Raw genomic sequence first — 13,561 nt, 5'->3', positions numbered from 1 at the left:
CTTCCTCCCACCGATTTGTTTGGAAGCTGTATGCATCTAAATACCCTTTAATGTGCTTTAAAATACGAAGTAATGAGCAGTGTTTGTGCCACTGTATTCCCTTCTTTACATCAATTTGGTTTCCAAGAAAAATGGCTAATGCACTAAAAATAAATTGATAATTCAGATGTCGGCTTTCTAGTGAAAGCTTTACAGCTTCTAATTTGTAAAAACAAACAAAGCTATTTGTGCAAGATTTTTTCATAAGCTAGAAAACATTTTCATAGTTTAGAGCTTTCTGATATAAACTGAACATTGTGCAGCAGACCTAATGGCGTCATTCATAGCTTTGTGCCAGGTTGTAGGTCTTTGTATATTGTACGTGTGACTTTATTCATGTTTTCCTTTTTCATGGATGATATTATTGCAGCAGTTGTGAGAACTTTCTCATTGAGATCAATGAGAGAGCTCAAATAACCTCTTGACTTAACTTTAAAGGATCACAAACATGTATTCCTGACCCTATAGTTTTACAACCACCACCTGGCCCCCTTTTAGCCCCCTAAATATCGTAAAATCTTACTTTCATTCAAGTCTGCTGGTGGCTGGCTCTGCCTCTGATCTGCCTGCTTGGCATCAGAAGTGTTTCTCTGAGCCAATCACAATGCTTTCACACAGGAAAGCATTGGATTGGCTGAGATTGTCAAGGGACCTGAGAGCTGCATTGAATCAAGAAAGGATGAAGAAGGAAGCACATCAACCAGCCATGTAAGGAGTGGCCAGTGAAGTTATCCCTAGGCTGTAATATAAACACTGCATTTTCTCTGATACGACTGTGTTTACTGCAAAAAGCAGTATAGTTTGGTGACTATAGTGGCAATTTAAGTTTTTACTTGAATAAACCCGTTTCTAAATGATGATGATCAAGCTTCCTCGGGCTGAGTCTTTATATTAAACTGGACCTGTATTACACATTGCTGCATGTTGTATCACGTCTTCATCTATAGCTTGAGATTACATGAATTTAAAAATATAACTTTTTTGATTTCCCCCATCTTTGATACATTTACAACTTTGTACAGTAAAATATTTGTATCTGATGTAAATAAAACAGTTTGTATTATTTTTTTATTTTTTTTGTGTGTGGTTTTTTTTATTTTATTTTTTTATTACATGAGTAGTAGAGCTGTTAATTGGAAACCCGTAACATTAACTACAGGAAGCGATAGTATTTAGTTGCTGTAATATTTTTATATTCTCCAATATACTAAATATAGAAGCAAATAGTCACACTTACTTTAGTCAACGACAGGGGACTAAAAATTAAATCTATTATACATGGCTATTTTGCAAAGCATTAACATAGTCTGTTGCACTCTCGTTTAGCGGCATTTAAATTTTCTGTCACCTTAAAGAAGAACTATAGCATCTAGAATAAAAACTTGAATTCCTAATGCTACAACCCTTACCCAGATTAGTGGTGTTATCCCACAGTAAGTGACATTTTACTCCGTCAGTGCGAAGGAAGTGTCTCTGGCGGCAGTCAGTATGACTTCAAGGTAATCGTTGCTGTTTCTGTAAAACGGTAATGTTTTAACATGACGGGATACAATAACAGTACCACTTCATTGCAACCCTTTATGTTACAATGATGTGGTCCAGACCACGTGCACCCAGACCATGATGTAATGAAAAAAATCTGTATATACTCAGTGATTTCATGTAAATGTAGTATGATCAGTTAACTCTTGCATTGCTGTATGTACAGCTCATGTGCATGAACGGCACTGGTGCAGAAATGCCTAATGTGCATGCGTATTTACTGGTGGAAGAAATCTCACATTCTTGAAAGTGACAGTTCTGCTTTATATATTGCGCCATTGCTAAGGCAGCTTGCTTGTGTAAGAATTGAGAATAATAAAAAAGTTCTCACCTTGAGGATTTACAGAGGAATTCCTCCTTACAGAGTCAAATACCTTTTTATTAATACATAAACACAATAAAAGGAAGTAAAAATATTGTGTTTGAGCAGGGAAACGTGAACAATTTATCAGTATGTAGAATTGTATTTCATCCCATTTAGAAAAACAAAAATATAGCTAACTTGCAAGTCTTACATAGTCCAGTATTGCTACAAAGGAGGTTAGTTGCATAAATCATAAAACTTGTGGAAAACATTAAACAGAGGCGAAAGCAATGAGATACTCGTAAGTCACCACTCAATATCTCCCAGATAGAAACCTCCCTGACACAAAGCCAGTGGCGTCGCTAAGGGGGGGCCAGAGGGGGCCATGCCCCCCCCCCCCCCCCTACATCATGTTGGGCCCCCCCAAATGCCAGCAACTTGCTGGCTATGTGTCTAAATTCTATTCCCTCGGGCTGTAACAGTCTGTGACAGCCCGAGGGAATGCATAAGAGAGCAGTTCAGCTGAAGGCTGGGGGCTGTCTGTGGCTGGAGGGAGCACTGACAGGCTCCCAGGCACAGGCCCCGCCCCCAAACGAAGCTCCGCCTCCCGATAAGCCCCGCCCCCGCCGTTAAGCAGCAGCCCATGCTGCTGCTGCTGCTGCAAAGGCCAGAAGATGGCTGACCCCCAGCAACAGGTAGGCTTGCTGTTTTATTTACTAATCTGCTTTGAAGACTGAGGCATTGGGGAAGTTAAAAAAACGTGGGGGAATATTAACATTAAACCCACTCTAAGGGATTTTTCTCTCCACATACTACACTTTGATTTTCAACTGTGTGTGCCTACTTAGTCATTTGTAACAGTACTTTAGAACCCTTTACTATATAAGCATACAGGACAGCGTTCTGATTTAGACTACAGGGAATACACACTACCCTGATTTAGAGAACAGGGAGGATATTTTTCCCATAATAGTAGCTTTAAACTACATATGCAGATACTCCTGTCCTATACACTTCTATATGCGAGTCTATCTTGCAGGCTAACCTTAAGGTATTTTTTACCAGTCTAACTTCTCCTACAATATCATTGCTTGATATTTACCTACTTTATGAAACTCATTACTAAAATAACTTAATCTCATTAGCTAGATTCTACCTCAGACTCATACCCAGTGTACATAGTACTTTCTCTTTCACGGTTCTTGTTCTTTATTTATTATTATTTTTCTACTTAGGATGCAGCAATTTATTTTTATATGTATTAATATATGTTTATCAATTAAAGATTTTTTTTTTCTTTTTTACGTCATATACCAGGGGATTTATACTATATACCTGTGTGTATGGGCACACCCTCTGTCAGCGTGTTTTGTAAGTGGGACTCTTGCTCCACTTTCAGAAACTCTGACTTTTGGGATTTTTCTATCTATTATCGCCATTTGGGTTATGCCCTTTATTTGTTGCCCATCTAGTCCTTTCTTTTGACTCTTGGGTCAGCGTTCTCTGACCCGGTAGTCATTTTTTCTTTTGATTAGGCTTGATGTGTGTCTGCTAGTGAGGAAGCTTGTGTGTGTGTGTGTGTGTGTGTATGGATTCAGCATTCTGTGTGTGTGTGTGTATGGATTCAGCATTCTGTGTGTGTGTGTGTGTGTGTGTGTGGATTCAGCAGTCTGTGTGTGTGTGTCTATGGACTCAGCAGTCTGTGTGTGTGTGTCTATGGACTCAGCAGTCTGTGTGTGTGTGTGTCTATGGACTCAGCAGTCTGTGTGTATGGACTCCGCAGTCTCTGTGTATGGACTCCGCAGTCTCTGTGTGTGTGTGTGTACACGGACTCCACAGTCTGTGTGTGTGTGTGTACACGGACTCCACAGTCTGTGTGTGTGTGTGTGTGTGTGTGTACACGGACTCCACAGTCTGTGTGTGTGTGTGTGTGTACACGGACTCCACAGTCTGTGTGTGTGTGTGTGTGTACACGGACTCCACAGTCTGTGTGTGTGTGTGTGTGTGTGTACACGGACTCCACAGTCTGTGTGTGTGTGTGCACAAGGACTCCACAGTCTATGTGTGTGTGTGTACAAGGACTCCACAGTCTGTGTGTGTGTGTGTACAAGGACTCCACAGTCTGTGTGTGTGTGTGTGTGTACAAGGACTCCACAGTCTCTGTGTGTGTGTGTGTGTGTACGGACTCCGCAGTCTATGTCTGTGTGTGTGTGTGTTTGCGGACTCCGCAGTCTGTGTGTGTGTGTGTGTGTGTGTACAGACTCCGCAGTCTCTGTGTGTGTTTGTGTATGGACTCAGCAGTATGTATGTGTATGTACTCAGCAGTCTGGTGTGTGTATGGACTCAGCAGTGTGTGTGTGTGTATGGACTCAGCAGTGTGTGTGTGTGTGTATGGACTCAGCAGTGTGTGTGTGTGTGTATGGACTCAGCAGTGTGTGTGTATGGACTCAGCAGTGTGTGTGTGTATGGACTCAGCAGTGTGTGTGTGTATGGACTCAGCAGTGTGTGTGTATGGACTCAGCAGTGTGTGTGTGTGTATGGACTCAGCAGTCTGTATATGTGTATGGACTCAGCAGTCTGTATGGATTCAGCAGTCTGTATGTATGTATGGATTCAACAGTCTGTATGTGTGTATGGACTCAGCAGTCTGTATGTGTGTATGGACTCAGCAGTCTGTATGTGTGTATGGACTCAGCAGTCTGTATGTGTGTATGGACTCAGCAGTCTGTGTATGAACTCAGCAGTCTGTGTATGGACTCAGCAGTGTGTGTATGGACTCAGCAGTGTGTGTGTGTGTATGGACTCAGCAGTGTGTGTGTATGGATTTAGCAGTCTGTATGTGTGTATGGACGCAGCAGTGTGTATGTGTGTATGGACTCAGTAGTGTGTGTGTGTGTGTGTGTGTATGGACTTAGCAGTCTGTGTGTGTGTGTTTGGACTCAGCAGTCTGTGTGTGTGTGTGTGTTTGGACTCAGCAGTCTGTGTGTGTGTAGGGACTCAGCAGTCTATGTGTCTGTGTTTGTATGGACTCAGCAGTCTGTGTTTGTGTATGTACTCAGCAGTCTCTGTGTGTGTGTGTGTGTGTGTGTGTATGGACTCAGCAGTCTGTGCGTGTGTGTGTGTGTATGGACTCAGCAGTCTGTGTGTGTATGAACTCAGCAGTGTGTGTGTGTGGACTCAGCAGTTTATGTGTCTGTGTTTGTATGGACTCAGCAGTCTGTGTGTGTGTATGGTCAGCAGTCTGTGTGTGTGTGTGTGTGTGTGTGTATGGACTGTATCAAGGGAAATGTTTTTTAATAATCCTTGGTGGAAAATAATGAATTCTCCACCAGGGATTATAAAAAAACAAACAAACAAAAAAAACATTGTGTCGGGGGCGGGGCTTAACATGCGGCAGGGGCGGGGTCAAACTGCGGTGAGGGCGGGGTTAAATGTGCCCCCCTACTTTTGTCCCTGGCCCACCATGTGCCCCCCCTAAAAATGAATCCTAGAGACGCCACTGCACAAAGCTAAGCGTTATGGTCTGTAATCCAAAAGCAATTAGTGGTTAGGTAATTGAATGTAAGTCGTTTACAAAGAAATAACATTTCTAAAACCCTAAGCTTCAATGTGAGTAGAAAAAGTAGTGAGATACCTCCGAGCCCTGGTAAACAGTGAGTCGAGGCCTCTACATACACCTAAATATCTGGGAGAAAAATCCATATACTGATTATAATAAATTCTAAATCAAAACACCCATTGTGTTCCTATTACAGAGATTTAAAAAGAAAGTAAATGTCCGACCCACGCTTTAGCGCCCAACATGCGACTTTGTCTGGGGCTAAACGAAACCTAAGCATTAGTTTGGGAATCTGGAGAAGTTCTTTCTTTTCGAGTTAACATTCTCTGTATTGTAGCGAAATGACTATATGTGCATTATCATAAAAGGAGTGACACTGAATATTAGGCTGTCCATATGTGTGCTAGTTGCTTCTAATAATTTCACCACTAGAGGGTGTAGTGCTGTGTACACAGTTTTGGAACTAGTTCTTGTTGAGGGCATAATTGCTCAAGTGTTTTAACTAACGGGGAGGGAATTTGTACATTGTATTTTGCACTCTTATTCAGTTCCTGACTTCCTGCTTTATTGTGCAAGGCAAGCACAAGCATTTCAGGGTAAGAGATCGCTTTCTGAATCTATTGTTCTGAATAGAATATTTGTTTGAAATCTTACCTGTTTTATAAAATGCCCTGAGATATTTGCATTTAACAAAATGAATGGTTTATACAAAAACAGCCTTTTGCAATGTGTGTGTTTGGGTGAAGGATAGAAAGAAAAATTGATCACCAATATTGCGTGGAGTGCAGTTCTCAATCTTCCTGGTTCTAGTCCTCTGCTACCTAATCTTTAAAGGGACAGTCTACGCACCATAACCACAACATGATTGTCTTAATGGTTATGGTCCCATTAGGGCAAGGTCTGTCTGTGTGCTGAACATCTGAGGCTGCTCATTTCTTTTAAATTGTTTTAAAGGAACACTTCAGGCACCATAACCACTACAGTTCCCAGGTGCTGTCTAGCTGTAGGTATTCAAACTCTTTTAGAATGATGTGATTTCTAATCCCTCCCCCCCCCCCCCTACACTTCAGGATGGGGTTCAGGTGAGCTAACAGTCGCTTTTGGCTCTCACTTCCCGTGGAGGGAGGTGGCAAGCAGTGCCAATGATTTTACCACTTACAATGGAGGGGCGCCAGGCCACAAACTGTATTGGTTATGGTGCTTTGAGTTTCTTTAAATATTTTTTATAATTCTTAGAGTAGGTTGTACTGCTTCTTGTTTATTGCTGGATATACGATTAACCATTGAGACTTGAGGAAATGCAATTTACAAATACAAAAGATTGTTTTTAGAGCTACATGCTTTTTAACCCCTTAAGGACCAAACTTCTATAATAAAAGGGAATCATGACATGTCACACATGTCATGTGTCCTTAAGGGGTTAATATAACAGATTGGAATACATCAAGTTTTAATATTTAAAGGAAATATTTAAGACAAAAAAGTTTTGTAACTGCTTTATTCAAATATAGTATTAAAACGTGCACAAAAAAAAACCCAAAAACAATAGAAGAACAAGCTAGCAGAACGATTATGTACTTTTTGATTTTGTTACAATACTGTACTAATTCTGCAAATGTTACAATTCTCGCTTAAAGGAACACTCTAGGCACCAAAAAACACAACATCGTAAAGTAATGTTTTTAGTGTATAGATGCTGTTAATTTTCTCTGGCAATATAAAAATAAATATATATAGTTAATACATTGCTTAACCCAAATACACACACCCAGGGCCGGTGCAAGGATTTTTGCCGCCCTAGGCAAAAGTAAAGTTTGCCGCTCCCCCGCCCCCATGTGACATCACAATGCCCTACCCATATGATCTGCCATGTTAACTAACGCCAGTGCTGCAGTGCCGCCGTGTTTACATTAAAAGGCCTGCAGGGACAGGCTATAGACACCAGAACCACTACATTAAGCTGCAGTGGTTCTGCGGACTACAGGGAGTGCAGAATTATTAGGCAAATGAGTATTTTGACCACATCATCCTCTTTATGCATGTTGTCTTACTCCAAGCTGTATAGGCTCGAAAGCATACTACCAATTAAGCATATTAGGTGATGTGCATCTCTGTAATGAGAAGGGGTGTGGTCTAATGACATCAACACCCTATATCAGGTGTGCATAATTATTAGGCAACTTCCTTTCCTTTGGCAAAATGGGTCAAAAGAAGGACTTGACAGGCTCAGAAAAGTCAAAAATAGTGAGATATCTTGCAGAGGGATGCAGCACTCTTAAAATTGCAAAGCTTCTGAAGCGTGATCATCGAACAATCAAGCGTTTCATTCAAAATAGTCAACAGGGTCGCAAGAAGCGTGTGGAGAAACCAAGGCGCAAAATAACTGCCCATGAACTGAGAAAAGTCAAGCGTGCAGCTGCCAAGATGCCACTTGCCACCAGTTTGGCCATATTTCAGAGCTGCAACATCACTGGAGTGCCCAAAAGCACAAAGTGTGCAATACTCAGAGACATGGCCAAGGTAAGAAAGGCTGAAAGACGACCACCACTGAACAAGACACACAAGCTGAAACGTCAAGACTGGGCCAAGAAATATCTCAAGACTGATTTTTCTTAGGTTTTATGGACTGATGAAATGAGAGTGAGTCTTGATGGGCCAGATGGATGGGCCCGTGGCTGGATTGGTAAAGGGCAGAGAGCTCCAGTCCGACTCAGATGCCAGCAAGGTGGAGGTGGAGTACTGGTTTGGGCTGGTATCATCAAAGATGAGCTTGTGGGGCCTTTTCGGGTTGAGGATGGAGTCAAGCTCAACTCCCAGTCCTACTGCCAGTTTCTGGAAGACACCTTCTTCAAGCAGTGGTACAGGAAGAAGTCTGCATCCTTCAAGAAAAACATGATTTTCATGCAGGACAATGCTCCATCACACGCGTCCAAGTACTCCACAGCGCGGCTGGCAAGAAAGGGTATAAAAGAAGAAAATCTAATGACATGGCCTCCTTGTTTTTTTTTTGTCAATCTTTCTTTTATTAGAGGCAAATAAGATGGGATACATAAGAGAAATTGGGGGAAACGTTCACATGAATTACAGTATAGGGTCAGTACGGCAAGATTAAATGACATTTCCTGAATTGCGGTGCCTCAATTTTTTTTTTAAATGTTTGTCGTTAAAACCTTAGTTAGGGAATACAGGCTAAGGATCATAAGATCCGGTAGGTGACATGCTAACATATTAGAGGTCCTACAGTTGGTTTTACATGTGTAGATAAGAAGCTCCCAGGTTAAAGTAACAGCGGTGGAACATTTGGTTAAATGTTATAAGTATCGATCAGTTAAATAAAATGCAGGCTATGGATCTGAAGATCCGGTTGGGAACATGTTAAAATATTAGAGGTCAAACAGTTGGTTTCACATGAGTAGACAGGAGGCTAACAATGTAAATCAAAATAGGCAGAAAAGTAGAGAACTTACAGTGCCTGACACATCACTACTCAAAAAAGGTACATTAATGCTTACAATGTGATTTGCAGAACTTGTGGTAAACTTAATAACAATATGTAGGAATGACAAGCTTTACACCCATGTTGTGGACTGAGGCTTGGGTTACAAAATAAAAATTTAGGCTGAAGGTACAGTAGTTTGCTAACTAAGTGACTGTTAAATATAACATGCCGTTAAGTCATTGCTAAAGTAAATGAGCATATTAGATTACATAAAACTTCCTCGGCATGTGACTGAACTAATGATAATTAGGCTGTAACAGATTTATTTAGCAGGAGCTGCATAGGGTTAACTGAGATTAGAGACTGCAGGGGTCTCTCAAAACGACAAGAGAATGCTCTGTTATGCAAGCTGAGTTGTCCTGCCGCCTGCAACGCTATGCAGTTCGAGTCCAGTTTAACCCACACCATCTCGGCAGAGAATGAGTGAGGGTCCCATAGTCCCCAGCAAGGCCCCAAACCTTGAAGCTTGGTCTGTAGCTGCATCTGTCTTTATCCTCTTCGGGAGTGGCCTGCTCGTGTGGTGGGGTGGTGGTGTCTGTGCTGGCGCTGAGGTGCCCCTGCCCTTTCGGTGCCCACTCCCCGGGTGTCTGTAGGTGGGTTTCGTCGCTGGTGGCGTCGCTGTCGGTCCCTGATATGCTGCTGAGGTCTCGGGACTGTCCTGCGTTTTCTCGTTAAGGGGATGGCATGGGTTCCTGGTTCCCGGATCAGGTGAGTGACTAGTGTGGGGGCCGTATTTGGCGTGGCTTCTCTCATGCATATGTGGGTCCGTGCGTTTGCCCAGACAGCCAGACGTCTGTTCAGGTCTGTGGGGTCGCTTGTCGCTGCGGATCGTGGCGGCCTTTCTGGGTGCCTGCGGAGAGTACCTGTAGTGGAGGCGTCGGGTTTTCGGACGGAGCCATGTGGCCACCAGCTTGGCAGCCAATCTGTGAGCCATTCCGCGATCGTGCAGCATTGCCCGGAGGCTCGTGCAGAGCCGATCGAGTGCCAGTAAAGGGTCCGTTGCTTGTCGGGCACGTGTGCTCCGCCTCGTGGGCCTACGATAGACGGCCATCTTGGCTTCGTCCCCGTCTAGAGCCTCCTGCAAGCGGGTTTCCAGGTCGCCAGTTTTCTGTGTGGGTCCATAGATTGCGGGTGATTGGACCGGGTTAACCCCCACCGGTCCTGGGGGGGGAGGAGAGGCCCGATACTTCAGGTGCCGCACGCTTTGATGAGTAGGGAGAGCGGCCGCCTCTCCCCTGCACCGCGTCGTGTAGGCCCCAAGCCTCCGATCTACCGATCCAGCGTTCTTTCCGGGTGTGTGGGGTATCATTCTGCTCCCCGTCTTTGGCGTCGTCGAGTAAGGTAAGTTGGGGTTCAGGGTCTGGGATTTTCCCCCCGTTTTCCGCTGTAAATCAGGACCGGGCTCGGGAGCTCATAGATTGTGCGTCTAGTCGGCTCTCCGGTCAGGCTCCGCCCCCCATGGCCTCCTTGTTCACCTGATCTGAACCCCATTGAGAACCTGTGGTCCATCATCAAATGTGAGATTTACAAGGAGGGAAAACAGTACACCTCTCTGAACAGTGTCTGGGGGGCTGTGGTTGCTGCTGCACGCAATGTTGATGGTAAACAGATCAAAACACTGACAGAATCCATGGATGGCAGGCTTTTGAGTGTCCTTGCAAAGAAAGGTGGCTATATTGGTCACTGATTTGTTTTTGTTATGTTTTTGAATGTCAGAAATGTATATTTGTGAATGTTGAGATGTTATATTGGTTTCACTGGTAAAAATAAATAATTGAAATGGGTATATATTTGTTTTTTGTTAAGTTGCCTAATAATTATGCACAGTAATAGTCACCTGCACACACAGATATCCCCCTAAAATAGCTATAACTAAAAACAAACTAAAAACTACTTCCAAAAATATTCAGCTTTGATATTAATGAGTTTTTTGGGTTCATTGAGAACATGGTTGTTGTTCAATAATAAAATTAATCCTCAAAAATACAACTTGCCTAATAATTCTGCACTCCCTGTATAGTGTTTCTTTAATGTGAGGTAAATTAGAGATTAGTGCCACGAATAATATACTAGATTGTCTACTTACAAGCAGATGAGGATGATGATGGGCTCTAGCTGCAGTCTGGCTCCACTGGTCTGGTGTAGAACAGGATCTCTGGAGGCTGTTTGTAACTGTGGTCACAAAAATCAATATTCTGGGAGAACGGGAAGCAGCTCCCTTTTTTTGGGGCCCTTTACACAGCTCAAGGTCTGGGTCCCAGGTTCCACCTTCATGTTCCACCAATGAGTTTGTTCACAGGGGGTGGAGTGTGTAGGGGATGTCCTGATATGTGTGTAAGGAATGCATTCTGTGAATCTGTGCTTGTATGTGTAAGGGCTGCAAGGTGTGTTTCTGTGTATGTACGGGATGCAGTGTGTGCTTCTGTAAGGGGTGCATTCAGTGGCGTACTAAGGGGGGGCAGAGGGGGCGGTCCGCCCTGGGTGCCATGATGCAAGGGGGTGCCACCAGGGCTGGCCAGGCTTGGGGGTCAGTGAGCTGTGTGGCTGCACCGGTGTCCATAGCAGCAGGGGCGCCGGGCAGCCGACACAGCTCACACGCAGGGGCTGGGAGCAAGCAGGAGATCTGCACGGATATTTGGGGGTGGAGCCAGAACGGCCGTGGGGGCGGAGCCAAGCCGGATGTGGGGGCGGAGCTAAATGCAGCCTCATACTGCTGCACACAGAGGGGAAGCAGGAAGGAGTCCTGCTTCCCCAACTACAGCACAGGAGGGACTGGACCCACTCCTCCTCCAGCCCAAGCTTACTGTAAGTGAGAGAGTGTGTGCTGTGTGTAACTGTGATTGTGACTGTCTTTGACTGTGTGTGTGTGTGTGACTGTCTGCCTGTGATTGTCTGTGTGTGATTGTCTGTGCGACTGTGTGTGTGACTTTCTTTGACTGTGTGTGTGCTGTGTGTGACTGTGTGAGTGACTGCCTGTGATTGTCTGAGTGACTCTGTGTGTGTGTGTGCCTGTCTGTGACTGTGTGTGTATGTGTGACTGTCTGCCTATGATTGTGTTTGTGTATATCTGTGATTATGTGTGGGATTGTGTGTATCTCTGTGTATGTGTTTAGTAGATAGCTCCCTTATTTGGTCACTGTCTGTGACTGTGTGTGCGACTGTCTGCGTGTGTGTGTGTGTGTGTGTAAGAGACCGTCTGCCTGTGATGGTGTGTGTGTGACTGTCTGTGACTGTGTGTGTATGAGACCGTTTGCCTGTGATTGTGTGTGTGTGTGACTGTCTGTGACTGTGTGTTTATGTATGTGTGATTGTCTGCCTGTGTGTGTGTGTGACCGTCTGCCTGTGATGGTGTGTGTGTGTGTGTGACTGTCTGCCTGTGATTGTGTGTGACTGTGTGTATGTGTGACTGTCTGCCTGGGATTGTGTGTGTGTGTGACTGTGTGTATGTGTGACTATCTACCTGTGATTGCGTGCGTGTGTTTGACTGTCTGCCTGTAACTGTGTGTGAGTGACTGTGTGTGGGACTGTGTGCATCTGACTGTGTCTGACGGTCTTCGCCCTGCAGTAAGACGGCAGCCGGGATATGGTGTCATCGCGGCCTCGGCGTCATTACAGGGCGTGTGAGGGGCCTGTGCAGGAAGAGCACAGAGATCCCAGCAGCAACCACTGACCACCAGGGACTGAGGATCCACTCCAGCCCTTCTAGAGCAAGGTAGGGAGGCTGGGTGGACCTCTTATTTATTATATGTGTGTATGTATATAATGTTTGTGTGTGTATGTGATTGTGTGTTTGTGATTGTATGTGTGTGGGTCTGTGATTGTGTTTGTGTATATCTGTGATTGGTGTGTGATTGTGTGTATCTCTGTATATGCTCCCTTATTTGGTGTCCTTAAATATTGCAATCTAATATAAGGATAACAAATAAGGGATTTATCTACTTAACAACTGAAAATAAGAAAAGGGCGTTTTTAATTTTGATCCTTTAGCTGTTTAGTAGATAATTCCCTGAATTGGTGCCCGTATGTGAGATTTCCATATTTAAAGATACAAAATGAGGGTGCTGTTTAGCAGATAGTTCCCTTATTTGGTTTCCTTAAATATGGCAAGCTCACATAAGGATAGCAAATAGGGAAGTTATCTGCTAAACAATGATCGAAGTTAAGAGGTGTCAGCCAGCCCACAACAAGAAATCTGGGTGGCTAATGTGAATTATATGCAAATGTGTTGTCAGATGCCAGCATGCAGAGCACGGTGTTTCTGCGTGTGTGTATATGTATCTGAATGTGTGTATGTCCGTGTATGTGTATATGTGCAGACATCTCAAAATCTCGCCAACACTACACACCAATACACTCATGCATTTCAACGTCAACACTACATACAAACCACACCATTATATATAACCACATCACTGCATTCAAATACCAAACAACACACAAATGCATGCTTGCATTCAAACACCAACACTACATACAAACACACACACCCCTACATTCAAGCACTCATACTCCATACAAAAACATGCATACATTCACACACAAACACTGCTCAGTGCTAAATAAATTAAAACATTTTTGGTTGTTTTTTACATTTAAAGTTGAGGGGGGGAGGGTGCCA

At 43.8% G+C, this 13,561-nt stretch overlaps 1 protein-coding gene across 1 annotated transcript in view; it reads left to right on the top strand.

Moving 5' to 3' along the window:
• Positions 1 to 6,009: 6,009 nt before the first annotated feature.
• Positions 6,010 to 13,561, top strand: part of LOC134610648 (baculoviral IAP repeat-containing protein 1-like) — a 77,962-nt gene continuing 70,410 nt past the window's right edge. Inside the window, 1 exon segment of the mRNA XM_063453716.1 lies at positions 6,010 to 6,040. The gene's annotated coding sequence lies outside the window, so the exon portion shown is untranslated.

This window comes from Pelobates fuscus, chromosome 5 (assembly GCF_036172605.1).
Source record: "Pelobates fuscus isolate aPelFus1 chromosome 5, aPelFus1.pri, whole genome shotgun sequence".
Classification (NCBI taxonomy): Eukaryota; Metazoa; Chordata; class Amphibia; order Anura; family Pelobatidae; genus Pelobates; species Pelobates fuscus.
The sequence above is the reverse complement of the archived record's forward strand: the minus strand, read 5'-3'. Positions and strand labels throughout refer to the sequence as shown.